The sequence below is a fragment of the Canis aureus genome, chromosome 24 (genome assembly GCF_053574225.1).
Source record: "Canis aureus isolate CA01 chromosome 24, VMU_Caureus_v.1.0, whole genome shotgun sequence".
Lineage (NCBI taxonomy): Eukaryota > Metazoa > Chordata > Mammalia > Carnivora > Canidae > Canis > Canis aureus.
This window is the reverse complement of record NC_135634.1, coordinates 27,233,499-27,254,790: the sequence shown is the minus strand read 5'-3', so window position 1 is coordinate 27,254,790 and position 21,292 is coordinate 27,233,499. Positions and strand designations below refer to the sequence as shown.

The 21,292-nt window shown below is 46.3% G+C and overlaps 1 protein-coding gene across 1 annotated transcript in view; it reads left to right on the top strand.

Moving 5' to 3' along the window:
* The first annotated feature begins 3,315 nt into the window (after nucleotides 1–3,315).
* The window catches only part of GATA4 (GATA binding protein 4), an 85,638-nt gene continuing 67,661 nt past the window's right edge, over nucleotides 3,316–21,292 (top strand). The window contains exon 1 of the mRNA XM_077868621.1: nucleotides 3,316–3,573. The gene's annotated coding sequence lies outside the window, so the exon portion shown is untranslated. The remainder of the gene's footprint in view (nucleotides 3,574–21,292) is intronic.

The following is a 21,292-nucleotide window of genomic DNA, read 5'->3' as shown; positions in this document are numbered from 1 at the left end:
TCTCTGTGTGTGTCTCTCATGAATAAATAAATAAAATCTTTTTAAAAATTTAAAATCAATTAATTAACATATAATATATTATTGGTTTCAGAGGTAGAGGTCAGTGAGTCATCACTCTTATATAACACTCAGTGATCATTACATCACATACCCTCCTTAATGCCCATCACCCAGTTACCCCTTCCCCACACTCCTGTCCCCTCCAGCGACCCTCAGTTTGTTTCCTATGATTAAGAGTCTCTTATGGTTTGTCTCTCTCTCTGATTTAGTCTTGTTTTATTTTTTCCTCTCTTCCCCTATGATCCTTTGTTTTATTTCTTAAATTTCACATATTTGTTTTTCCCTGATTGACTTATTTCACTTAGCATACTATCCTCTAGTTCCATCCACATCATTGCAAATGGCAAGATTTCTTTTTTTAATGGCTGAGTAGTATTCCAGCAAGCTTCCTCTTCTGCCCACAGCTAATAATATTAATAACAGTTTATTCATTCACTCAGTCATTCATTTTAATTCTAGACTTCACACTAAGTGATTCCCATTTCACCTCCATAGGAACCCTATAAGAATTGTTATCGTGCCCATTTTATGGATTTGAAAACTGAGTCTTAAAGATATTAATTAATTTACTCACACAAGAAGAAAAAATGTAATTTCTGGAGACTGTCTCTTCATCATATGTTCAATGTCAAACACCCCAGAGGAAGGAGAGTTTTTAGAAGGGAAGTCAGAATTTAAGAGTTATTTGGTGAGAGAGAGGGACAGGTGGTAAGAAAGACTGTTGCTTTCTACCTTCTGTAGTACTTTTGATTTTAGCAATAAATATGTAACAATTTGATAATAGAAAAACTAATAAAAACTCTGTGTGTGTGTGTGTGTGTGTGTTGTGTGTGTGTGTGTGTGTGTGTTAAGGAACAGGGAAAGGAGACCTAAAAACAGGTGTTCCTCAGATCTCAGAAAGTCTCGGGCTCTCTCCTTGGCGTGGGTTTTGATCGATTTTTAGAGTTCTGGCTGCTTTTATCAGCAGTTCCATCATCTCTAGGAGTTACCTTCTGACTGAATAGAACAAGCGAGGGGATCCCTGGGTGGCTTGGCAGTTTAAGTGCCTGCCTTTGGCCCAGGGCATGATCCCAAAGTCCTGGGATGGAGTCCCACACTGGGATCCCAGTAGGGAGCCTGCTTCTCCCTCTGCCTGTGTCTCTCCCTCTCTCTGTGTGTCTCTCATGAAAAATAAATAAGATCTTATATAAAAAAAAAAAAGATAAAGACTATATGATCCCATTTGTATGAGACTTAGACTAGTCAAAGCCATAGAGACAGAAAGTAGAATGGGGGTCACCAGGGGAGAGGAGGAATGGGAAGTTCGTGTTCTATGAGGACAGAGTTTCAGCTTAGGAAGAGGACATATACTTAAAACTGGTTCCTATGGCAAACTTTATGTTATATATATTTTACCATAATAATTTTTTTAAAAGTCCATAAGAGAAGCTATGTGGGAACAAGGCAGTCCTCTTGTGAAATAACAGACACCTTGGTCCTGGAGAAAGAAGGACCCAAGCTTCTGCATCCAGACCTTATACTGTTCAGCTCACTCTTTAGGAATTTTAATGATCTGACACCACAGGGAGTTTTACACTAAAATCTTCCTGTGGCATAGTTTCTACAAGCTATTTGGCGGGGGAAGAGTGTAAAGGCAGATAACAATAATAGACACCTTATTCATCACTTACAAAAACATTAGTAACTAAAAATTCTTAGAAGGGAAAAAAAATTCATTATCCCATTACATTTTCCCCTTTTTTTCCCAGGCCTTCATCTCTCTGATTTCTTTTCCACCATATACTTGCTCTTTGACCTCTGGCAGTTCGCTTACCTTTGCTGATTCAGGTTCCTGGTCTCCATGTGGAAAAAAGTCATCCCTTGTACATTCTCTCCCCATTTTCCAGAGAGACTATGGTAAGGATTTTGGGAGACTGGGAACTGGGAAATAGGTTAAAACATAAAGGTGTTGTGTTTCTGCGGCTTCTTAAGAACTAACTGCCTTTGGGAGATACTGACTCCACAGCTGAGTGAGACTCACTCTAAATAATGCCGGGCCTGACAGGGTAGGCTTCTGCCCTGGTTTACCTGATACCTCCGGTCAGGCCACAACCACTGCTCCCTGCTTCTTCCTGTGTTCGTGGCACAGCCCCACCATCCTGGGTCGTCTGGAAGACAAGGAAGCGTGGTGGCCAGTGGAGCTGTACCTACATGCAATGTAGAGTGGTGAGCTCCCCATACCAGGAGTATCCAGAGTACAGATAATCACCTCATTGGTGCTTTCTGCTTTGGGTAGAAGATTGGAATTCTGAGGTATCTTCTAACTCTAAGAATCCAGTGATTTCTTTATGGCTAGATGAGGAATCATCAATTAATCATGTACCCCTTTCCTTGCTGTATGACTGGGCCATGGACACATTTCTAACCTCTTGGAGCTCAACTGTCTCAATTTCCTCTTACTGTTATATAATCTGCCTACCTGCTCCCGTTGTGAGGAGCCCAGGCAATACGACACAAAAAGAGCTTTGAAAATCTGTGATTTGGGGATACCTGGGTGGCTCAGTTGGTTGAGCCTCAGCTTTCAGCTGAGGTCAGGATCCTGGGGTCCTGGGATTGAATCCTGCATCGGGCTCCCTGGGAGGGAGCCTGCTTCTCCCTCTGCCTATGTCTCTGCCTCTCTCTCTGTGTCTCTCATGAGTAAATAAATAAAATCTTTCTTTAAAAATCTCTGATTTTGGGGATCCCTGGGTGGCGCAGCGGTTTGGCGCCTGCCTTTGGCCCAGGGCGCAATCCTGGAGACCTAGGATCGAATCCCACGTCGGGCTCCCGGTGCATGGAGCCTGCTTCTCCCTCTGCCTATGTCTCTGCCTCTCTCTCTCTCTGTGTGACTATCATAAATAAATAAAATTTTAAAAAATATTTTTAAAAAATCTCTGATTTTGTATTGCTATACTAGGAAGAGCAGTACTGCAGTGACTGTGATTTCTACCCTCGGAGGATGACAGCACCTACCTAAGCAGGCAATGTGAAGCATCCAGCCCCACTCCTCAGAAGGGCAGGACTAGCCTCTGAGAGAGACTTGGGGTGCAGGGCCCCCTGCTGTGAAGTCAGCACTTTTCCCCACAAATAGTGATTCCTTAGGTTTGTTTCCTGTCCATCTCGGTCCTTCTGAGTGACCTTCCGGAAGCATCTCTGGAACATTCTGAACATTGACTTTTTAAAAAAATGTCCAACCAGGGCTTCATTCCCTAACAGGATTTCCTTCCACTTGTACACATTACCCCCCCCCCAAAAAAAATGCTTGCTGAATTAATGAACCACTTCTCTTATCTATTTTTCCTGTTATCTAATTCCGAGGGGAAAGCTGGGAGCTCCGAGGGAGCTGGGAGACGCAGCTCACAACGCCTCCCTCCCACCCCGCTGAGAACAGCCTGGAATCCCTGAGACTGAGAGACTGAGGAACTGAGACGGTCCCTGAGAGTCTGCCTCGCACTGGGCCCGCGGGGAGCTACAGGGGCACCGCTCCCACCAGGGGTGAGTCCTTTCCTGGCCTTCCTGGGGACCCCTGTCTGGGCAGAGGGGTGATGCAGGGCACCGGGAGGAGCCCAGGAGGAGCCCAGGAGGGCCCACAGCCCCGCAGAGGAATAGAAGGTCGGTTAAGGTTGGAGCGCTGAGTCGGGAGCCTGTGGGGAGAGGGGAGGTAGGGGCAAGGACCCACCAGTGAGTGACTGAGGATGAGCTGGAGGCTCTCAGACCTTTGAGGACAGGAAGAAAGGAGATTCTTACCAGGCCAAACCACAGGGCAAGGCTTCCTTTCCCACTTTTTCCCTCTGTTTCTCTTTCTCACAACTTGGTAGTGTTTTAGTTTCTCTATTTCCGGGTTCAGCCTCCCACTCCAACAATCAGAAATCGATGGGGATGGCCAGTCTCCTAAGAAAAAGTAAATAAATACACACCACACAAAAACTCAAAGGGATTTGACCAGGTGCCCCGGACCCTCCTGCCTTTGCTCCTTCCAACACACCCAGATCTCACGGCTTCCCCACCACCACCACCTCACCCCAGGAGGCCACTGATGCTCAGTCTTGAGAACCCCTTGAGAAAGCTTAGGAAAACCCTTCCTGATCTATGTCAGAGGTGCTCAGTATGCTTTCAGGGCAGAAAGTCTCACCAGCGTTTCCTGTTGGCTTCATTGGTTTGTTAGCGAATAGGCCTCTCGGCCTTCAGGATCTGATATTTTTCTTTGCCTATTTACAGGTCAAGGGTCAGCCAGGCTAGGTGTAGGGTTTAATTTTTCATTTATTCTGGAGCCAGGCATGTGATGGGAAGGAGGAGTAGAGGTGGGTTTTGCACGTGTATGGTAATGACTGTGCAAAGCACGCTTTGTCGTGCTTTGAAGAGCTTGGTTGCATATGCTTTTGCATCCAAGTCAAAATTACCTCTGCTTTCTCTAAATCTAGAGTTGGGACAAATGAGCTTTGAATTTTAGTTGTAGCTGAGAAAAGGGGTGAGTCTGAAAGAAAAGTAAAGACAGAGGAGTAGCTTTGAAAAAACAGAGGTGGAGAATGAGAAGACTGGAGTTCTCAGTGAAGCATTATTTAACAGCTATTGCTCTGGGAGAGTTCAAAACCAACCAGTTGTCTGAGCTTCCTCCCTTTGCCCAAAGGTTAAAAACAGACAAGGGCATATTTTAACTCTGTAGCCTCTTGAGGACAAATCAAGTGCTCTTTGGGAATTGGGTCTGATTTAGTGCAAAGTCTCTTGATGTCTGTGCACTTACTACAAATATTAACAGGGAATGGAAAATTATTCCTTCTGTGTTTCCCTCTCCCAAAGCCTTGCCAGCTTCCAGTGAGACAAATTCAAAAGCTGTCTCAAAACTTACATTCATCTGCTTTACTTATCATTCCCCTGCCCAGCTCATGTTTCTCCTGTTCCTTCCCATGTTCCCCCTTTGAGTGGACATTCTCACTCTTCTGCGTATTTGTCAAAAATAAAGGGAATTGAAAGGTCTTTAGCTGGGCAAGATTAAGGAAGTGCCGATCTGAAATGAGGGAAAACCTTACTGCGAAAGGCTGCTAGAATCCTATGACCTATGATCACAAAATTGGTTTGGCTTTTTTTTTCCCATTATAGTGATAAGTGTTTTGTTTCTGTTAGTCTTATTTGGATAAATCTGCTTAGAGTAAAAGGATATTTGAAAGTCCCAGTTCATGAACTTTTTTTACAGAAGTTTTTAGATTGGAGTTCATTTTTAGTGACATAGACATTTCCTCTGTCTTCTAAAGAATTTGTCTGTGAAGGTGATTTTTGCATTGGCCAAGTTCAGTTGGTGGGGGGAGGGGGGAGGGGGGGAGATTTTAAGACAGCTTTGTGGGGCTGGTATTGAGGAAATGGTATGAAGTTGCTCTTTATCCCTGTTCTATTTCTCAAGCTCAATAAAATATCCATTTCAAACGACCTTCTAATGCCTAGTTATATTTGCCAAGTGATTTATAGGATGTAAAATTATAGTTTGTATGTGTAAGTCCAGAGATGTTTTAGGGCTGGGGACAGTAGAGAAGAGGGCGTTGAGGGCTGGGATAGGACAGATACTGAAGAAATTCAAACGATCCATCTCCAACTGTCTAAACACAGCACCAAGTGGAGATTCAAGACAATTATCCGAATAATTGGGAGGGAGGGAGGCACTTTCACCCGCGTTATCTATAAAGGGGCGACACAGAAAATATCCGTGGCCCTCAAGGCTCTGCTTCGGTTCCCTCCAGGATCCCCAGAATTCAGACGATTTCTCTGTAGGTTCTCGGAGCCCAGTGGAGACGGGGCAGGAAAGAGGTTTCTAGAAAAGCTTAAGAAGGGCTCCCACCGCGCCCCTGGGGGGGGGGGTGCGCCGCGGGACACTCCGCCGGGCCTGATAAAGCCCCGAAGCCGATCTAAGGTCAATAAACCGGGAGGCGTCAGGCTCCGGCGGAGGGTAGGAAAGGACAGGGGAGGAAAGGGAAGAGACCAGGCTTAGGGCTGTCGGCGAAATGAAAAGGAACCGAGGACTGCTGAGCTCCCAATGTGGGCACCCGCGGACTGGGTGGGGTCCCCGCGCGCGGCCCAGCGGGGATACCCACGACCTAGAAAGTGTCCCTGGCCTTCATGGGCCCGGTCTGGGGCGAACAGTCCTAACCGCGTGGAGAGTTTGGAGAAGGAGATGAAAAGTAACTTTTTTTTTTAAGGGACAGAATGGGGCTGGGAGGGGGGTGGTGGCAATGGACACTCCCAAATAAGGGGAACACCCAGTAAAGCTTCAGGGACCCCCAAAGAGGCAGATAATTGCTCCTAAAGTAAAAAAAAAAAAAAAGTATTAATTAGTGATCAATTGCAATCCCTTCTGAATGGCGCTTTAAAAGTTTGCGAATTCATCTCCGTGTGGGAGGTGGTGTTTCTCCCACACCCCGCAAGACGAGAAGAAAGATTGGGAGAAGTTACTCTGCCCAAAGTTACATGGCCGGGGTGTCCTGCAAAGGGGGCTCAGACCATTTGCCAATCCGCATTGGAGGCGATCTCCCCAAAGGAAAAAACCCCACTGAGAAGCACGCCGCCCTCGCGGAAAACTGCCGTGGGCGCCCCAAAGAAGGCTGCTCCCGCCTCGGGTGCGCTTAAGGTGCGGGCGTGTGGTCCCTGCGGCGCGGCCGTGGGCGCAGAGCCCGGAGCAGGTGGGGAAGGAGGCGGTGGCGGTCAACGGGGCTGCTGCAGCCGCCCGAGGCTTGGAGGAAACCCCGGCGCGCGGCACCACGTTCTAGAACCCGCGGGTCTTTGCAAGCGAACTAGACCGTTTGCCTGCAATGCCACTTTGCAGCGGAACTGCCTCTAATCGTGTCTGCCCCTGGCGAGGCTGCGGTTAGGTTGCTTTGAAGGCTTTCAACCTTTAGGGCGCCGCAGAGGGCAGGTCGACCTCGGGTGCGTGTCGCTCCAGCGGTCTCCAGGGTCGCGTCTCCAACCCCGGGATCCCGGCGGGACCCAGTGTGCCCGAGCAGGGCCAGTGGGCGACAGAGCCCAGGCCGCAGACCCCAGAGTCCAGGTCGGGATCAGCCGTGTGACCTCGGGCCTGGGCCTGATGCTGCTCAAAACGGGTCCCAGATCGCTCTCTCCGCGGGAGACCCTTTTTGGGGAGCTCCGAGCCCGGGGGATTCTCAACACCCAGGTGGAGAAGGTGGGCAGGGCTTCCACCCACAGCCCGCCCGCGCCTTTCCCAGTGCGGGGGCTGGCGCGACCCTGGCCCAGCTCGCCCCAGTGCGGTGCCCCGTCTGGTCTGGGCTGCGAAGGGCGCAAGGAAGCCGCGTCCCTCTGCTGCCTACCCGGTGGCTCCCACGTAAGGTCCCAGAACAGGCCAAGAACTACAGTAGGAGTTTGAACAAAACGGGTATCCCTCGCGCGCGCGCCCTAGCCCGAGTTAGGCTGTCGTGCACGGCAGCATCCCTGTGCAGAAAGACATCTCCCCGCGACCTAGTCGAGCGAGGGTCTCCGCGGACCCGACTCCCGTCCGCAAGGCACTGCCTCAGTCCTTTCTTGGGCCGGGTTTGGGGGGCTTCTAAGGGGCGCGGATGGCACCCCTAGCTCGTGGGCTTAGTGGTTACCAACACGGAATTGGGGAAGTCTCCTTCGGCCCGATTTGAAGAGCTTTAACATTTTCTGCACGGTCCCCGGCTGGCGCAGGGGCCGGAAGTAGAGATTTCTCGAAGCTTCGGGACCAGGGGCTTGTGCAGAAGCCACTGGATTCCCAGGCCTGGGCAAGCTCAAGTTCTGGGGGGAGAGCACTGTCTTTTTATCATTTCTGGGCCGCGCACTCGCCCGTTCCCCAACACCCGTCCAATTGGTCTGAGAAAAGACTGCCCGCAGAGCCTTCCAAAAGCACGTTTCGCTAAGCCCCGGCGGGGGGGGGGGGCGGGGGGCGGTGGCCGCAGCCCCCAGAGCGAAGCCCGCGCGGGGGTCGCGTGTCCAGGCGCCGGTGCGGCGTGCCCGGGGTCGCTGTTTGACAGGGCGGGGTTTGGAATGGCTGCTGCCTTTTCTTTAGATGCGGTGATGTGTTGTTCTCCCTCAGCCACCCTACCCGCAGGTCTTAGGGATTTTCTTTATTCGTTTAGTATTGTCTTAACTTTCCTTGTTTTCTCCTTTCTTTCGTTCATCCCCACCCACCCCCACCTCCCTCTCTGGTTCTCGTTCTCCTCCCTCCAATTCAATTCCTGAGTTTCCTTTTCTTGCTTAATCAAAATCCTTTCCCCTTTCTACTTTGTTCTTTATCTATAAAATTTGTTCTTCTTTTTCTTTTTTCTTTTCTTTTCTTTCTTTCTTTCTTCTTCTTTTTTTTTTTTTTTTTTTACCTGAGTACCTTTCTCTTTTGCCGGTCCTTGGCGGCTGCAGACCTGGCTGATTTTAGTGACTCCGGGGTGCTCCCAGATATTCGTGCCACCTTTAAAATCCAAAATCCCCCGACTCTCGCTTGCTCTTTTCTCATCCCAACCGTAGATCCTTACTCCTCATGGTAAATTCGTTTTTAAATTAATTTGAGTGTGATCCTTGCATGCAGAACTCACTGGATAACGATGTCTTATTGGGTGAATCAGAAGCCATCCTGTTGGCGACTTATCTTAATTTCTGGATATTAAACTACACAGTAGCTGTGTTGTTTGCCCTTAAGAAAGGTCTTAAATTTCCACCTCTAAAATACCACACTATACAATCATTTTCATAGGTGGATGTCTACCAAGATTGATTCACTAAAAAAAAGAAAGAAAGAAAGAAAGAAAGAAAGAAAGAAAGAAAGAAAACATGATGCAGAGTTTTTTTTTAATGTTGTAGAAACATTTCATACTGAGCCAGATGATTTGTCCTGCCACACCATTTATTATGGCTTTTCACTAACTGTAAGATTTAACAGGAAATTGATATGGCATAAATAGATAACTTTTCCTTGTTCACCAGCTAAGATTTTATTTGCTTTCTGTTATATCACAGTAGCTCTATCATAATAATGATAGAACAATTAGTATATCCTTGTAGATAAATAATGATTTGAGCATTTATCATTGTTTTATGTAGAATTTGTTGTGAGAGCGTATATGAAATTTTATTTTTATAAGTGTTGATAAATAGTAGATTTTTTTTGCTTTTGGATAATGACTGAAGACAAAAATAGCTCATAAGAAAAAAAAAACCTTAAGGTTTATTTAAGAAACTTAAAACTCTAAAGAAACTTTTCCTTTAAAAAACAGGGTCATTAACCGGTAAAAACTTGACCATGGAGAATTAGGAAGGGAGAATCAGAAAGTCAGCTCTGCTTCCCCTGCAGTGACTCAGGAACAACAAAAAATGAGGAAAGGTACAGCCCTTCTGATGCAGTCATCACTGTGCAAAAGCATCTCTCTGGTATCAAGGGGGGGGGTGTCATTCAAGTGTTCCCACCTTCTCTGAGGTTAACAAGCAGAATCTACAAGTTACTGTCTTAGTAACAACCAATCGCATCGGATACCTGCTTCCTTAAATGCTATGGGAGTAGGGGCAGGATTTAGGGTCGGGGCAAGTTCTGGGAAGAGGCGCTCTGTGGAAACAGCCTTGGGGCCCCAGGATTTGTCAGCAGCTCTCTGCTCTCTCTTGCCCTCTGGATTCCCCGGGCTTCTCGGGGCTGCCTTTAGAAAGCTCTCATCCTAGTGGCCGCCCGAGTTTGCTCCAGCCGCGATAACGAAGGGGCTTGCTATCTAATCTGGACAGCAGCTTGAACAATCCATTAGACCTCGGCATTTATCCGGGGCGGGGGTGGAGGGAGGGATGCGATCTGGCTGCCCCACCCTGTTCTGGGAGGCTTTGAGCTGCCCCATTTGGCGACAGGAGGGATTAATGAAATAGAGAGTTTGGTGTGGGCTCAAAACTGACCACTGCGAAGTAGGCTTCCTGAGGCTGGTATGTTATATTTCTATCCTTTGCCAGTATAAGAATGAATTAGAATCCCTTTGGGTTTGGCAGATCAAATTTCCTTTTAAGAAGTTCAACATATAGTTTAAGAAGTTCAATATATAGTTTACATAGTCTCATTCAAACTCCACAATAATCAAAGGGCACTGTAAGAATCCAATATTCACCAATATTCCTCCGGACTTGGGAGACTTAAATCCATCCTCCATTCTTTCGTTCATTCATTCAGCAAACATTTACAAAGCTTTACTCTGGGCCAGGCATTGTGCCTTGTACTGACAGGTTAAATTATTTGCCCAAGATGAGAACTCCACTGGCGACTGGGGTGGGACCCTAAATCAACTATTCCAGTCCCGTGACTGCTCACTTCTTTACTCCAACACATACAAATCAGAGAGGTCGGGAGCTAGAAGGGCCCCAGAGGTTATCTGGTTCAGCCTTCCATTCAATGCAGGAATCCCCTCCCCAGAAGGCCAGCAACAGTCTCTACCCTTAGTAATAATCACTCCTGCCTGAGATTTCCGCTTGAAAGTGACTCACTGGACTGGCAGGTCTTTCCCTGAGAGAGGATCATCTCTGCCTGCCCACACCTAAACTCAGGGTGCTAAGCCCCTCATGCTGCTGCAACCCACATCCCACTAACCCAGCTGTGCCACTTCCCCTTCAGACTTCTCCTGGAGAGGGAAATCCCAGTTGCTAGACACTAACCCCATGAAACTTTAAGGCTCTATGGGCCTTAGGCAAATCTTCACTTGCCCACAGAGGATATTTGCTGGCAGAGAAAACACTATAGGCAATAGCCAAAGAATCACCAGAGCCTGGATTCTAGTCCTGATGCAACCAGCTGCAAACTGGGTGACCGCAAGCAAATTATTTCTCTTCTATTTCTGGCATATCCTAGAAATAAGATGTATGAATGTGCTTCTCAATAGTTGAGTGCCACCTTCTTCCAAGATAAATTTTCCCTTCGTACATAATCTGAGATTATTCTCATTTGCTGGTTAAAAAGGTAAAGGCTACAAAAGGCAACTTCTGGACAATAAGCTCATGACAAAGAATGTTCTGGAAACTTTAGATTTGATGAGATACTAAGTGCAAATTGTCCCTGGGTCAGTGGTAAGAGTCTGGACTCCAGTGTTACAATAATATGTTGAATCTCATCTGCACTACTTACTGGCTGTGTTACTTGGGCATATTCTTAACATTTCTGTGCTTCAGTTTCTTATATTTTGAAATTCCCATAAACTTTACAAGACAGGGACGCCTGGGTGGCTCAGCAATTGAGCATCTGCCTTCCGCTCAGGACGTGATCCCGGGATCTCACATCGGGCTCTTTGCATGGAGCCTGCTTATCCTCCCTCTGCCTGTGTCTCTCCTCTCTCTCTGTGTCTCTTATGAATAAATAAATAAAATATTTTTTTAAATCAAAAAAAAAACTTTACAAGACAAACAGGACCTCTCCTCAGTCCCTGAAATAGTCTCTACAGCGTGATTCATTCAGTTGGGCATCAATGTCCCTCCTTGATTTCTTTTTTTTTTTTTTTTCCTCCTTGATTTCATTTGGCTTTGTTTGTTTGTTTCTTACCTCTGGCTTCAAAGCCCTTCAGAAATTAAATTTGTCTGATAAAATGTGGAAATTTACCTGAAAAATTGATAGATGTATTTTTAAGTTATCTGGCCCAAAATTGAGTGCTGCTGGTGGTGGAAATTTTGGATGCATCATTTCTAGAACGCAATCTTGCTATACAGATCTAAAACCCTACAAGTGTTCACATTCTTGGGCCCACTTTTCCAGTAATAGAAATTTACACCCCGCCCCAAAAAAGAAATTTACCCCAAGGAAAGAATCAGAGGTCTATGAGGTGCCCTACTTACCAAAATGTATGTCAATTTGACAATGGCACATCAAACTTCTATTTATTATAGCAAAAAGTAGAAAACAACACAAACTATGAACAGTAAGAGTTTATTTACATAAACAACGCAAAACCTATAATGTAGCCGTCACACTGTTTCCTTAAAATATTTAATGACAGAGGGACACCTGGGTGACTCAGTCAGTAGAGCCAGCCCCAGACTCTTGGCTTCAGCTCAGGTCATGATCTCAGGGTTGTGAGATTGAGCCCTGCGCAGAGCTTGCTCCATGCTCTGCTTGTTCGTCTCCCTCCCCGCACCCTCGTGCTTTCTTTTTCAAATAAATAAGTAAATAAATAAAATCTTTAAAAATATGTAATGACATGGAAATTGTCGTATTTAAAAAAATTAAAAATAGACTGCAAAAACACTCTATACGGTGTGAAAGTGGCGGAGAGAGGTGGGAGGAAGGAGAAAACAAATGTTCTCAGTGGTTCTTTCTGGCTGATGCAGTGAAGGATAGATTTTCTCTTTCTTGATATGCTTTCCTGTATTTTCCAAATGAATTACAATGAGTTCCTGTTTCCTTGACATTAGAAAAAGAGATGTTTTGAGAGGCGTGGGGAGGATTGATCAAATCCAAGATATGTCTCTTCCTATGATTTTGATTTTGTGACTATTGTGCTTATGACAAAAGCATATCCATTTTAGAGAATTCTGCTTTAGACTTCGAAAACTCAATGGACTCAAACTCCAAGAATAGTCTCGGACTCTTGATTCCTGGATGAAGACATTTACCATTGGTAGGAGTGATTTTTCCACAAAGAGGTCTCCCCTCCCCCTTTAGAAAATTTTTTCACAGCCATCCAGATTGTCTCAGAATTTCACTTGTAACCTTGAGTGTTTCTGAAATTGAAAACAATAGTCTAACTTCTTGTAACTTTCCTCTTCTCAAAACTCCCTTTGCTGGCAGAAGAGTGTGCTGGAATGTAAGGCCAGGTGCTGGTCCAGCTGCAAATAAAAGCTGATTATTCAGACCCCGGAGAAGGGGAGGAGAGCTTGGACAGGGGAGGGAAGACAGACCTTTGGTGGTGCCCCAAAGCTGGAGAGGGTGTTCAAAAAGAAGACCTTTGTGAAAGCAAGAAAGTTAACCCCTAAGAATGGGACTGAAGACCATATGAATTACAGGACATGTTTCAATGACTGTCAGCTCCCATTATTGAACTGAAATAGTTTTAATTTATTAAAAGGAGTAGCACTTTATAAAGATGAAGGCTGCTTTCCTCCCCCTTTATAAGCAGAGTGTGAAATGAGCTTGTGTGTGTGTGGGGGGGAGAATATTAACAAAAAGGAACAAAATCCCACCATAAACTTAGGGAAACTTAGGGGCATCTGGCTGGCTCACTGAGTGTAACGTGCAACTCTAGATCTCGGGGTTGTAAGTTCAAGCCTCATATTGGGTGTAGAGATTACTTAAAAATAAAATCTTTTAAAAAGTATGTACTAAAATTTAGTGAAACTTCAAAAGACCTTGTACTGAGATTTTTAATTAAAATGTGGCACATTTGGTCAACAGAAGATAAAAGTAACATCAAGCTAAAGATCAGTTTCATTGTTGTTAATTAGCAAGTAAACATTTAACAAAAATTGTAGTCTAAGTATAGTAGAAATATAGACTTAAAATACCTCTCCTATTCTCCTTCTTTATTTATTCAGGAGAGGCAGAGAGACATAGGCAGAAGGAGAAGCAGGCTCCCTGTAGGGAGCCCAATATAGGACTGGATCCCAGGACCCCAGGATCAGGCCCTGTGCCAAAGGCAGATGCTCAACTGAGCCACCCAGGCGCCCCACTTTTTAAAATTTTTTAACATTGAGGTCAGCCTTTGTTTGTTTGGCAGGCCACAAGGGAATCTGAATAGAATTTTGGTAGAACCACAGAACTTTAATTTTTATAGGATTACAGTTTTTTTTTTAAGTTTCAGTTTATTTTATTTATGATAGTCACACAGAGAAAGAGAGAGATAGAGGCAGAGACATAGGCAGAGGGAGAAGCAGGCTCCATGCACCGGGAGCCCGATGTGGGATTCGATCCCAGGTCTCCAGGATCGCGCCCTGGGCAAAAGGCAGGGGCCAAACCGCTGCGCCACCCAGGGATCCCAGGATTACAGTTTTGTAGACTGTTCATCTCTGCCTTTCTCCTCTACAAGGCAAGCAGGACCCAGTTAAGCATCATGTTTATCTTCATATCACATTTGCTAGCCCCCTGCACAGTACAGACATGGTAGTACTGTCCTGAAGAATAATTCTCACAGGGACATGTTCCAGACACCTTTGCTGACTGAATTCTCTACAACAAAAATCCTCAGCAACAACTGGCTTTCTCTCACAGGTCCCTGAAGGGAATCAAACCCAAAGCCTTGGGCAGACCACATGTACTCTTGCCTGGCCAGAGTGTATCCCAAAGCAATGGGTATGAGGAAAACCAGAGCTGGGAAGGGTACATATTTTCGAAGCCTTTGGAAAATGCTTTATTTTCTACTGGGAGAAACTGGGAGTTCCTAGATCTGTAGGCCAGTAAGATATTGACTGATTTTCTTATCACTATGCCATTTAGCGTTCTCAGAAATGTCTCATCAGACACAGGTTTTTCTTGAAGACTCAACTGTTATATATTCGCTTTATAAAGATTATGTAATCTTTATATAATTTTTAAATGATTTCAACATGTCATCAAAGTAGAATAAGACAAAAAAAAAGTAGAATAAGACAAGTCAAATAATCCTTCCCTTGGCCCTGCTACAAACTGATTAACCAAACAGTACCTCGAATTGTAAATTGCTCTCGTATGTAAATTGGGGACAATGAATAATATTCATCAAAGTACTTTTACATATATGTCACACTTGATCTTCACATTTGATTGCTCTCTGGAGTAATCAGTGTATCACTGTATTGTGCCCATTTTATAGATGAGGACACTGAGACTCAGAAGTGCTGCATTGCCAAAGGTCACAGTACTAATAAGTAACAGAATACAACTGAAAATGCTCTGCTATAACTACCAAGTGCTGCCTCCCGCACCCACCAGGGATATGCCAAGGATTCTTGAGACATGAATATGAACTAATCTGTAATTGTTCTAATAGGTGTTATCAGGATCCCTTAATTTCCTCATTTGAAAATCATGGAATCTAGGAATAACAGAGCTGCAAGTCTCTTACAGCTGATCTAGGAACCCACCCCCTTCATTCTGCAGGTGAAGCACAAGGAGGTTAAGTGATTTGCCAAAGGTTACCCCATGAGTTAGTGGAAAATGACCAATGTGATTTTTAAAAATTAGTTTAAAAAACTGCCTACCAAGCCCATTTTTATGGCTTATTTTAAGCAGGTTAATAAGTATACCAGACATAGCTTTAAACCCAACTGAGTAAATGCTGACACTAGTTTATAGATTTAGCAGATAAGTAGCAATAAGGAATTATTCATCTCTCATTTATCATCCAGCCTCTCCAAGGTGCAAGGTATAAAGTGAAGTAAATAGCACTTTAAGAGCCTCCACACATGTGAGATCAAAACAGTAAAAAATAAAGTGGTTTACAAAGCCATACGTTTACAATGTGGCTGTGCCTGAGGTTTCCTGAAATGTGAAAAAAGAGAGAAATTGAGGCAGATTTTTGCATTTTACAAATAGACAATTTCTTATACAGAGAATTCAGTCTCCAGATTTCTTCAAGCATAATTAATTTTTTGAAGTATATGTGAGCACCTACTCTGTGCAGAGCATTGTGGGAGATCTGGAGCATTATTAAATATTATTACAGCCATCAATGACTTATTTTAAGCTTAACGAAGTGACAAAATAAAGCATACACACACACATATATACACATGCACTTGCATTTCGAAGAGTCAGGCGGGTATAAGGGGGATGTTTATGTGAGAATAGGAGGAAAGGGGAGACTGCCTGACTGCTGGGGTAGCCATAACAAGGAGCACAGTAAGGAGGTGGCCTTGCCACAACCTTGTCCCCAACACCATTTCTTTATCATGAGAATGGAGTTGGGAAACATCATGAGCAGGGGAAAATTCATAAAACAAACAGGAGACAGTGAATTGATTACCCAATTAAGAACCAAATCAAAAAATCCTCTCCCATTTAGCTAGATATTAAATACAAACTGGTAGAGAGATGGAGGAGGGACTCAAAGAGTGCCAAGAGCAGTAACATAAAGTAACATATCCCAAAAATGAAAAAAAATAACATGATTTGCTTATTTGGGAGGTGAGCTCTGGTTATTCCGAAGTGCTGGCTTATTTTATTATTTTTAATCAATCCCAGTTTGTCATTGGTGAACCTGAAGCCCAAAGTTCAATGTCAATAACAGCAATCACCAATCCATAAGTGACTTTGCTCTCAGCTGCCTAGACAAAAGAAGCTATGAGACATCTCTTAGAGCCCCACATTCATAAAATTGAAGCATTTTCCAGAGAAAAGAAAATGAAAGATATTTACTCAAAACCCTTTACTTTGTAGATGGGGAACTGAGGCTTAGAGAGTTCAAGTGACAAAGAGGGATCATTTAATTTATGTGAAACTGATTTATATGTGCTACTGACAATTACCCAGGATGGTGGGCATAAACTGGAACATAGGATCACCCTATGAAATGGTGGGAGTCAAAACAACGATAAAGTCCAGAACCCTACCCATCATGTGCCCTCCAACATTGCTGTCTTATTTTCTTTATTGTGAAGGCTGGAATATTTATGACTCCACAAGATATTTGGAAGATATTCAGTTTGGAAATGTAAAAATGTATCGAGTGCCCCTTTTGGATGGTTTATCTTCACTCTAAGAGGGTCATGAGATGACTATAGTTTTGAAAGGCTATGATTCATTGAGACCCTGTATCACATCTTCATACCCCCACCTGCCCCCACTGGGGACTAGTCCGGGTCACTGTTGCCACCTTCCTGGAAAGGGCGGGGCCAACAGTGCTAACCAGGTTCCCAGACTACCCCAGAGCTCAGTGCTGCCTTATCGCCAATACTCTCACCCTGGTGATTTTATCAGGGTGAGGAAAGCGTGGCCTTGGGGTTCAGATTTATAGAGGGGAGATATCAGTTCCTACAGCAGCATTTTGAAATGGAAGAGCAGGTATATAAGCAGAGTCCCAGAGCCCCTGCTCCCACCCCTACCATGCAATAGCTATGTGACTCTGGATAAGTCTGTAGCCCTTTCTGGGTCCTTACTGCCTCATCTAGTAAATGAGTGTATTGGACCAGAATCTTTGCTGTCCCTGCAACTCCAGGACACCACATCGATGTCAGTGTCAGAGAGAGGCTGTCCTGAGACCAGTAATATGCATGGAGCCATAGTCACCCCACAACAGGTGCACTCAAGCTGAGATGCTGGTGAGGTGTCACATGATGTCTTCTGCACGTGAGCTTTTTTTCTATGTTTGCACTGGGTGGAAGAGACCATGGCGCATGTGTTTCAGTCACATCCCTGATACTACATCTTCAGTCATAAAGGACAGGGATTTTATATTATGGAATGACAAGTTGAAACTCCAATTTTCTGAGTTTATCTCAACAAACTTCTTTTATTTTTGACTTATTTTTTTAAAGATTTAATTTATTTATTCATGAGAGACACACAGAGAGAGGCAGAGACACAGGTAGAGGAAGAAGCAGGCTCCCTGTGGGGAGCCCAATACAGGACTGGATCCCAAGACCCTGGGATCACGACCTGAGCCAAAGGCAGACACTCAACCACTGAGCCACCCAGGTGCCTTCAATAAATTTCTTAAAACATCCACTACCTGTTAGGAACTATGGAATATCAAATATAGGCTTTCTGCCCTCAAGAAGAGTGAAATTTGGGAGATGGGGAGATGTAGACAGGCAGACATGGGGAGACAGTGAGCTGAAATACAATGCACTAAGCATTGTGAAACCAGAGGGAGAGAAGGGATTGATTTTGGGAATGGAAGTTTAAAGTATTTTTTTAAAAATTTAAAGGAGGATATATAAGAAGAAAGCCCTTGCTTTTTCCCTTTTGTGTCCATATAAACCAGTGCCTTTTTATATGGGCAGTGTTTGGGTTCTGAAGGCAAACTATTTGCTTGTGAATCTTGGCCCCGTGACCTATCAAGCTGGGTGAGTTACTTCATAACTTTGTGCCTCAGTTTCTTCATCTATAAAATGGGGGAAACAGAGTGATCGTGTGGATAAATGAGCTCATCAATCCATGCAACAGACTTGGCACCATGCCTGGCATATGGTAAGTGCCCAGTGTTAGCTGTTACTCAATAAATGTTTGCCTAGTAAATGGATTGAAGTTTTCATCTGCAGTCCAAGCCTTTTATCATACACACTCAGACTGGCCTCATATTTTGGGTTCCTTGCTCCACAAGCTCATTAAGATTAGGTTCAGACTTAGAGGCCTGGTATTCCCACCCTTCCACTGTGCAGGACCAGGAGTGAGCCCCTTTGTATCACAGCTTTTGGGGGGCACTGATACCTACTTCTAGAGCCCCCAAGTTACAAATGTTGATGTAGGGAGGGGTCCAGTCTCTTTATCTTATGGACAGGAAATTAAAGCTTAGACAGGTTAAGTGATTTGCCTGCAGTCCTGCCACTCACTGGGTAACAGTTGTCAAATTAGAACCCAAGACTGGGGACTCCCAGATCAACGAGCTTCTACCACCTGCTGCCTAAACCCGGACTCTCCTGGCCTAAGCTGCGTTCTCCAATGAGTTTCTTGGGCCACATCAATCACCACTCTCTCTACTGTCCCCAGAGGAAAGACTACCCCTTTTCCAGTTGTTAAGTTACATCTAATGCAGAATTAGGACTCTACCTGTCAAGGCTAGTCCCTGCCTCAAAGTGTGGAAAACAACTGTGCCCCTTAGCTCTTGGGGTTAAGCTGCCTCCCCTGTTGACTTAGGCCTTTATTTCTCATTAATTGAAAGTGCTTTGCAGGCTTCATGTCCAGATCCTCACCTTCACTGCTCGGACAGAGGAGGTGACCCTGGGCGCTTTCACTAGAAAGGCAGAGGAACGAAAAGCCACCTGCCCCTGTTCTGCAGCCTTCAGTCGCTCACCTTAGGGGCCGTGCAGCCTTTCTTCTCATTCTGAAAAGGCAGGGGATGGAAAAGGAGGTAAAGCAAGACGGAAGAAGGAGAAACTGGGAAGAAATTAAGTAGGAAGCGTGAGAATGAACCAAGCTCCATCGTTTTTTACAATGAGAGCAAGGGAAGCGTCTTTGCTATTGTTCAAAACAAAACAAACCAAACCGCGACGCCTGTGTGGCTCAGCGGTTGAGCGTCTGCCTTTGACCCAGGGGCGTGATCCTGGGGTACCAGTATCAAGTCCCACATGGGGCTGCCTGCATGGAGCCTGCTTCTCCCTCTGTCTCTGCCTCTCTCTCTCTCTGTCTCTCATGAATAAATAAATAAAATCTATTTTTAAAAGCTTGCTCAATTAAAAAATAAAAAGTGTCCAAAAATGGGGCGGAGGGGGGATGCCACGTGGGCACATTACATCTTTACGCGTAGGTGTACTCACTTTCATTTACCTGCCTGTCTTCCTAACTCTCACTATACAAATGTCTAGCGAGCTCAGAGGGGATATTCGCGGGCGTCCTGACTTTTCTCCCCTCGGCTCGGCGTCATCGCCCCGACACTAGACAGTGGAGTCCCGCCTCGCGGGGCGCGGCCCTGCCCTGGGAAGGCGCTCGGGAGCTAGGGCAGCCCCGGGGCCCCCCCGCTGTCCGGGCGCCTGCACCGGCCTCGCCGCGGGGGGAAGAGCGGAGGTCGGGGCGCGGGCGCGGGGTGGGGGGCGGGGGCCGGGGAGGCTGCGGCCCCGAGGGTTGGGGTGGGGGGCGGGGGCCGGGGAGGCCGCGGCCCCGAGGGCGGGGGCGCGGGAAGCCAGGCGGCCGCGCGGAGGAAGCGGGCCCCGCGCTCGGGGCGCCAGGCCCGGGAGGCGCTTCCGCACCCGCCGCCCCCTCGGCGGAGCCGGCCGGGGGCTGACCCCGAGCGCCGCGGAGTCTGCGGCCGCCGGCCGCCCCGCGCTCGCCTCCTGCCGCCTCGGGTTACGCGGAGGCCGTCAGCGCGCACCTCATCAATAAGGCCTGACGGGCCGCCGGCTCCGCGGCCATCCATCACCCCGGCGGCGCGGGCGGAGGCGCGGGGCACCCGCGGGAGGAGGGAGGCCCGGGGAGGCCGCGTGCACCAGGGCGCCTGGCGACTTCAGGGAAGCCCCAACAGGCGTGGCTCGGAGGAAGCATTTTTCTATCAATCAACAAATATTTGACTTTATCCCACCTCTTGAGCCTAAGTTGGTGTTTTTGTTTTTTAAGATTTTATTTGTTTATTCATGAGGGACACAGAGAGGCAGAGGGAGAAGTAGGCTCCCTGCAGGAGCCCGGCCTGGGACTCGATCCTGGCACCCGGGATCCCGCCCTGAGCCAATGGCAGAGGCGAGGCTTAACCAGGCAGGCGTCCTAACCCTAGTGTCGTCGTCTTCTTCTTCTTCTTCTTCTTCTTCTTCTTATTATTATTATTATTATTTAAAGATTTTATTTATTCATTCATGAGAGACAGAGAGAGAGAGACACAGGCAGAGGGAGAAGCAGGCTCCACGCAGGGAGCCACGCCCTGGGCCAAAGGCAGGCGCTAAACCGCTGAGCCAGCTAGGGATCCCTCTTTTTTTTTTTTTTTTTTAAGATTTTATTTATTTATTCATGAGAGACACACACATAGAGAGAGGCAGAGACACAGGCATAGGGAGAAGCAGGCTCCATGCAGGGAGCCCGACGTGGGACTCGATCCTGGGTCTCCAGGATCACACCCTGGGCTAAAGGCGGCGCTAAACCACTGAGCCACCGGGGCTGCCCCAACCCTAGTGTCTTTTAACGATGTTTTCATTTGTTTTTAAAGAGCTGCAAGGGAGCTTAGGAATGATCCAGCTCAACTTGTACATTTCACAGATGAGGAAACTGAGAGCCAGATCGCCGGCAGTGTCCGGGACTGGGCACGCCTGAGGCCACACTGCCGGGTGGTAATAGGAACTAGAGCCCACATCTCCCCACGGGGACTCCCAGGCCCTGCGCCAGCCCCACCCTGGCACTCTGCAGGAGCCATGACTCCATATACATGTTTGGCATCAAATGTAAGGAATGGGCAAGGTCGTGCAAGTTGGAAGTTTGGGGTGTGCCTGTCAGCGCATGAACCGTGCAGGGTCCTCGCAATTCCTATTCCCATGTCAGGCCACCACTACATCCCTAGATCTGGGACACCTACACTGACAAATAATACAGTTCCTTAAAATAATTTACTTCCCCCTCCCAACTACCCCCCCCACACACACACAAGGAGTTTACATGGTTTCTCTTCATGCACTTATCTGTTCCAGAACTTTCTTCTGTTTGTTGCCT